The sequence below is a fragment of the Oncorhynchus gorbuscha genome, linkage group LG02 (assembly GCF_021184085.1).
Source record: "Oncorhynchus gorbuscha isolate QuinsamMale2020 ecotype Even-year linkage group LG02, OgorEven_v1.0, whole genome shotgun sequence".
In the NCBI taxonomy this organism is placed as follows: Eukaryota; Metazoa; Chordata; class Actinopteri; order Salmoniformes; family Salmonidae; genus Oncorhynchus; species Oncorhynchus gorbuscha.
In genome coordinates this window covers 101,053,393-101,059,392 of record NC_060174.1, presented here as the reverse complement: position 1 = coordinate 101,059,392, position 6,000 = coordinate 101,053,393, and the positions used below count along the sequence as shown (strand labels likewise).

At 41.1% G+C, this 6,000-nt stretch overlaps 2 non-coding genes across 2 annotated transcripts; both read left to right on the top strand.

The window, feature by feature from the left end:
* Positions 1 to 5,290: 5,290 nt before the first annotated feature.
* trnaa-ugc lies at positions 5,291 to 5,362 on the top strand. The gene has a single exon. It is a non-coding gene; the product is annotated as a tRNA-Ala (tRNA).
* Positions 5,363 to 5,818: 456 nt separating this feature from the next.
* trnat-cgu lies at positions 5,819 to 5,889 on the top strand. The gene has a single exon. It is a non-coding gene; the product is annotated as a tRNA-Thr (tRNA).
* The last annotated feature ends 111 nt before the right edge of the window (positions 5,890 to 6,000 follow it).

Below are 6,000 nucleotides of genomic sequence, written 5' to 3'. Positions count from 1 at the left end.
TTGACTTCTCGACCCATAGGAATACATTGCCTGCACCTCTAAATTCAACCTGAAGCCTATGTGGGTTATGAATGCCTTATGAACCTGTCTTCTATGACAGTCCATCGGACCACTATGAGGTCTACCTGTGCAAATTCTAAGCTTCCTGAAGCAACCGGAAGTGGTTGAAAACACCTTATCAGTGTTGATCCATACACCGCCTGCAGTTTGATAGACATAGTGCATTCAACCCTGTGTAGATCAGTCAATTCTTAATGTAAGGACTTAAAACTCAGGATTCTGTAAAAGCATACCCCAGTGAGGATATGTGTTGACGTATAGCTTCCTGTGCCAACCGGAAGTGCCTTAAATGGTGTCACAGTGGCAGTTTCCAAGGGTTAAAAAGGTCAGATCTTTTCAAAACTTCATAGGTGTGATTAAGCAACCCCCATGAACTGTAAATCAGTCATTTTTCCCATAAAATTTCAAGGGAAAACTAAATCACACAGACACACAACTTGTAAGGAGGGACGTATTGGGGTGTGTAGAGACTGACAGTGCCTGCAATAGTTAGCTTTGTACGAGCTAAAAAAAGAACCGTCAGACCTAGAGTTCCGAAACTTTAGAAACCTGTTCTAGACCTCAGGTCGATAGTGCGTGGTGAGTTAGGTGGCTCTAGAAGGTTCTCGGACCGAGAAACAGCCTCGTACATTTGCAATGACTTCAATTCATTTTGACCATTACGAAAATGTCGACATTTAGAAAAGTCTCAGAGAAACAAGACTAGGTGCATTGAAACCGGCTCGGCCCATAGAGACAGACCCCAACGTTTCTGTCCGATAGCTCATTCAAGGACCCCATAGCAAGGCATGGAAAAAAAGTGGATTTTCAGCACCAATTAGGGTTTTACTCGGGCACCGAAGGACCTATCGAGCCGCATCTCGGGATTCGGGGTCGCCTCACATAGGCCTTCACATAATGTCCAACCTGGACCCGCAGCTAGAACGTAACTATGTGTTTTACGTTTTTATTATGTTTAAACTAAAGGCCCTGTGAATTATGGGCCTGCTCTGTGCCGAGTTCAACGAGATATCCCGCTTGACCGTAGCTCGCTCGGTCTAAGCGCAGTGACCATGGGAAAAGTAGGCCCAAAATTAAGCCTAGCCCTAAATGTCATTTGTTTTGGGTGACAGTGAGAGAACTGTTAGGGTGAGAAGCACAATTCGACCTCAGGTACGTTCCTAAGGTCCTCCCGATCCGTGCAAGCCTAACCTTGACCCTGTGGCATTAACCCTTAATAGTTAAAAGAAGGTGTTTACTTCAAAGAGTTTGCATTGACTTCTCTCCCCATAGGAATACATTGCCTGCACCTCTAAATTCAACCTGAAGCCTATGTGGGTTATGAATGCCTTATGAACCTGTCTTCTATGACAGTCCATCAGACCACTATGAGGTCTACCTGTGTTGATTCTAAGCTTCCTGGACCAACCGGAAGTGGTTAAAATCACCCTAAAAGTGTTTATCCATACCCTGCCTGCAGTTTGATAGACATAGTGCATTCAACCCTGTGTAAATCAGTCAATTCTTAACGTAAGGACTTAAAACTCAGGATTCTGTAAAAGCATACCCCAATGAGGATATGTGTTGACTTACAGCTTCCTGTGCCAACCGGAAGTGCCATAATTGGTGTCTCTTGGGCTGTTTCGAGGGGTTAAAAAAGTCAGATCTTTCCAAAACTTCATATATGTGATTAGGCAACCCCCATGAACTGTAAATCAGTCATTTTCCCCGTAAAATTTCAAAGGAAAACTAAATCACACACACACACAGCTTGGAAGTAGGGACCCATTGGGGTGCGTAGAGACATACACTGCCTGCATTAATTAACCTTGTTGGAACTTTTAAAGAACCGTCGGACCTAGAGTTCCGAAACTTTAGAATCCTGTTCTAGACCTCCGGTCGATAGTGCGTGGTGAGTTACGTGGCTCTAGACAGTTCTCGGACCGAGAAACAGCTTCATACATTTGCAATGACTTCTATTCATTTTTGCATCACGAAAATGGCGACATTTAGAAATGTCCCAGAGTCGCAAGACTAGGTGCATTGCGACCGTCTCGTCCCATATAGACAGACCCCAACGTTTCTGTCCGATAGCTCATTCAAGGACCCCGTAGCAAGTCATGGAAAAAGTGGATTTTCAGCACCAATTAGGGTTTTGCTCGGACACCAAATGACCGATCGAGCCGAAACTTGGGATTCGGGGTCGCCTCAGCAAGGTCTACACGTAACATAAGAAATGGACCCGCAGCTAGAATGTAACTACGTGTTTTATGTTTTTTTTTATGGTTTGAACCGAAGGCGTTGTGAATTTTGGGCCAGCTCTGAAGTATGTGATAGTTGGCTACAAAACGAGTTGGAAAAAGTGGGTTTGGTGTCAATTGGTATCAGTTTGGTGTCAGAATGATATCTAATTGACTGATGGACGGTGACTTGCTGGTGACTCTTGTCCATTTGCAATATGTTTAAACAGTGAGGTACCATCACCAAAAGTGACATTCTGAAATCAACCCTAACGAGCCATTGAGATGAACCAGAATCACTGCCCAGCCATCCCGAGTTCATCGGGCCAGTCAATTTCACATTCCTGCAGGATTTTTATAGCATGACAAATTCGTGATGGTACCTGCCCATTGAACCATATTGCAAATGCACAGTGACTTTGCAAAAGTGAGAAAGCATAAACAAATGGACACGATGAAATCAACACAACGAGTGATGGAAAGGTACAACTCTCACTGCTCGGCCATCCTGTGTTCATCAGGCCAGTCAATTTTGCATTTTTGAGCATGTCAAATTTCATATGGTAAATGCCCATTGAACCATATTGCAAATGCACGTGCACTTGCAATATGATTGTATAGTGAAAAAACATCACCAAATGGACATGATGAAATCAACACAACGAGTGATGGAACGGAACAACTATCACTGCCCGGCCATCCTGTGTTCCCATAGCGGGCATTAATATCAGAATGACCGGTAAATGCATTTACAACCATATTTTTATTTTTGGGGTACCAGGTGCCTATTTTCAATCACCAGTTGCACAACAATGTGTATCCATCAGAATATTTTAAACAGTCCATAAAGCACTCAGGACGGCCCCCATAGATAGAGGGCCGTAGTAGGGTACTCCCATAGCGGGCATGGACAATAGGAGTCCTGGTAAATGCATTTACAACCATATTTTTATATTTGGGTTACTAGTTGCACGTGCATTTGCAATATGATTCTATAGTGAAAAAACATCACAAAATGGACATGATGAAATCAACACAACGAGTGATGGAAAGGAACAACTATCTCTGCCAGGCCATCCTGTGTTCATCAGGCCAGTCAATTTTGCATTCCTGCAGGATTTTTATAGCATGACAAAATCGTGATGGTACATGCCCATTGAACCACATTGCAAATGCACAGTGACTTTGCAAAAGTGAGAAAACATAAACAAATGGACATGATGAAATCAACACAACGAGTGATGGAAAGGAACAACTATCACTGCCCGGCCATCCCGAGTTCATCAGGCCAGTCAATTTTGCATTTCTGCAGGATTTTCGAGCATGTTAAATTTCTTATGGCATTTGGCCCCCAAAAAAGTGACTTTTGACTTTGACTTTTTACTTCCGATGAAATCATATTGTAAATGGACAAATCATATTCCTTATGCACAAGTTAAACATTTTTTTAAATGATAATAAAATACAACTAAAGTATGTTGATACAGTTCTTATACGTGTGTAATTGACACAGAATTTGAAAGAATTTCAAAAAACGGTCCAGAAAGCACTTTATTAAGGGTGTGTGAAGTTTTTTACAAAATTTTGACATTTTTGACTTTTGACTTTTGACTTCCTATGAAATCATATTGAAAATGGACAAAACATATTACTTATGCGCATGTAAAAAAAAATATATATGATAATAAAATTGGACAAAAGTATATTCATACAGTTCTTACACATGTGTAATTGACAAAAAAAATTGAAAGAATTTCGAAAAATGGTCCAGAAAGCACTTTTTTAAGGGGTGATAAGTTTTTGACAAAAAAATCATTTTTTCAAAATGTTGCTTTTGGACGTTGACTTGGGTTACATTTCCAATATGAAAAACCATGGTGGAGCGGATTTGCCACCTTTTGGATTTTTAAAGTGTTACAACTGGCAAATGCCATATGGCATTTGCAATACACTTTGCATGAATCAACGCCGAATTGGGTGGTATTGGACAATGTGTATATGGTTTGTCCGATGCCAATGACTTCCCATTCATTTTTGTCCAATACTTTTTTGTCCAATACTATTCTCTTACCTACAGTATTCCCCAACTTGTCTTTTGAGAGTATTCACTTGTTAAATTAGCTTTTGCACAACTCCCACTTTGCACAATGTTGACATTCTAAGAATGAAATAGATGCGCAAAGCCATCTGTTTTTGTTAACTGAAGCACATGGGTTCAATCCCTGTTCGACGTTTATGGTAGATAGCTGATATTATGGAAATGTACTTTCATCACAACAGTGTAAAGAAAAGGTCAATTGTCTTGATATGGCCACTGCGACCTGGATGTTCTAGTCGGCTGGCCCTCGCTACATATTCGTCGCCAGAACCACTGGCTCCAGGTCATCTGTAAGTCTATACTAGGTAAAGCTCCACCTTATCAAGGCAATCACAGGCGGCCTAGTCCTTGCGCAGCAGTCCCTTCCAGCTGCAGTCAGAGCAGGAGATGCCCATCTGTAAATAGCCCACCCAATCTACCTACCTCATCGCCATATTGTTTTTATTTACTTTCTGCACTTTTGCACACCAGTATTTCTACTTGCACATCATCATCTGCTCATCTATCACTCCAGTGTTCATTTGCTAAATTGTGACTACTTCAGTACTATGGCATATTTATTGCCTTTTTTAAAATCCCTTCTATTTTGTTATTGACTGTGAGCTAGTTTGTTCCATGTGTAACTCGTCGCCAGAACCACTGGCTCCAGGTCATCTGTAAGTCTATACTAGGTAAAGCTCCGCCTTATCAAGGCAATCACAGGCGGCCTAGTCCTCTCGCAGCAGTCCCTTCCAGCTGCAGTCAGAGCAGGAGATGTTCACCCCTCCACGTCCAGACTGCAAATGAATTGCACTGCTTTGCTTTACCTTGGCCAGGTCGCAGTTGTGTATGAGAACTTGTTCTTAACTGGCTTACCTGCAATAATAATGGAGAAATTTAAGAAAATAAGAAACAATTTTTTCTTTCCCAGAAAGGGGGTGTAGCTCAGTGGTAGAGCGCATGCTTTGCATGTATGAGGTCCTGGGTTCAATCCCCAGCTTCTCCATGTTTTTTTGCAAAGACCCAACTTCTACTTTCCAGAATGTTGAAATTCTAAGCAGGAAACAGAGATGTGCTAAATAATTTGGTCTTTTAATCTGAAGAACATGCTTTCAATCCCTGTTAGTACATTTATAGAACAGAAGTGGCATGGTTGCCAACTTTTATGGCATCATTTTCAAAAACTGAAGTTCATGTTTTCGATCCCTGTCCGTACCTGTTTTAAGAATTGCTGCTATCATTTCATTGTAGTTTCAATGGAGTGGTGTATATATAAAGTACAGTGTATTGATATTGCGTTTTATCTGCAAATTAAATGGGATGGAAGCTCAGAGGGGAGTGCATGCTATATATGTATGAGGTCCTTTCTCCACTGAGTTTGTGTGCCAAATTCACATTTGCACAACTACTACTTTCCAGAATATATATATATATATATATATGTATATATATAGTATAGAGTGGCATGGTGGCCAAGTGGTAGGCGTCGGTCTCGTAAACTGAAGACCATGGGTTCAAATCCCATCCGTGCCTTTATAGAAAAGGCTTCAAATTCCATGGAAATTTACATTAATTGGAGGATTTGTACAAGAATATATTGAACATATATATATATTAAGGGGAAGTATAGCCAGTTGGCAACAA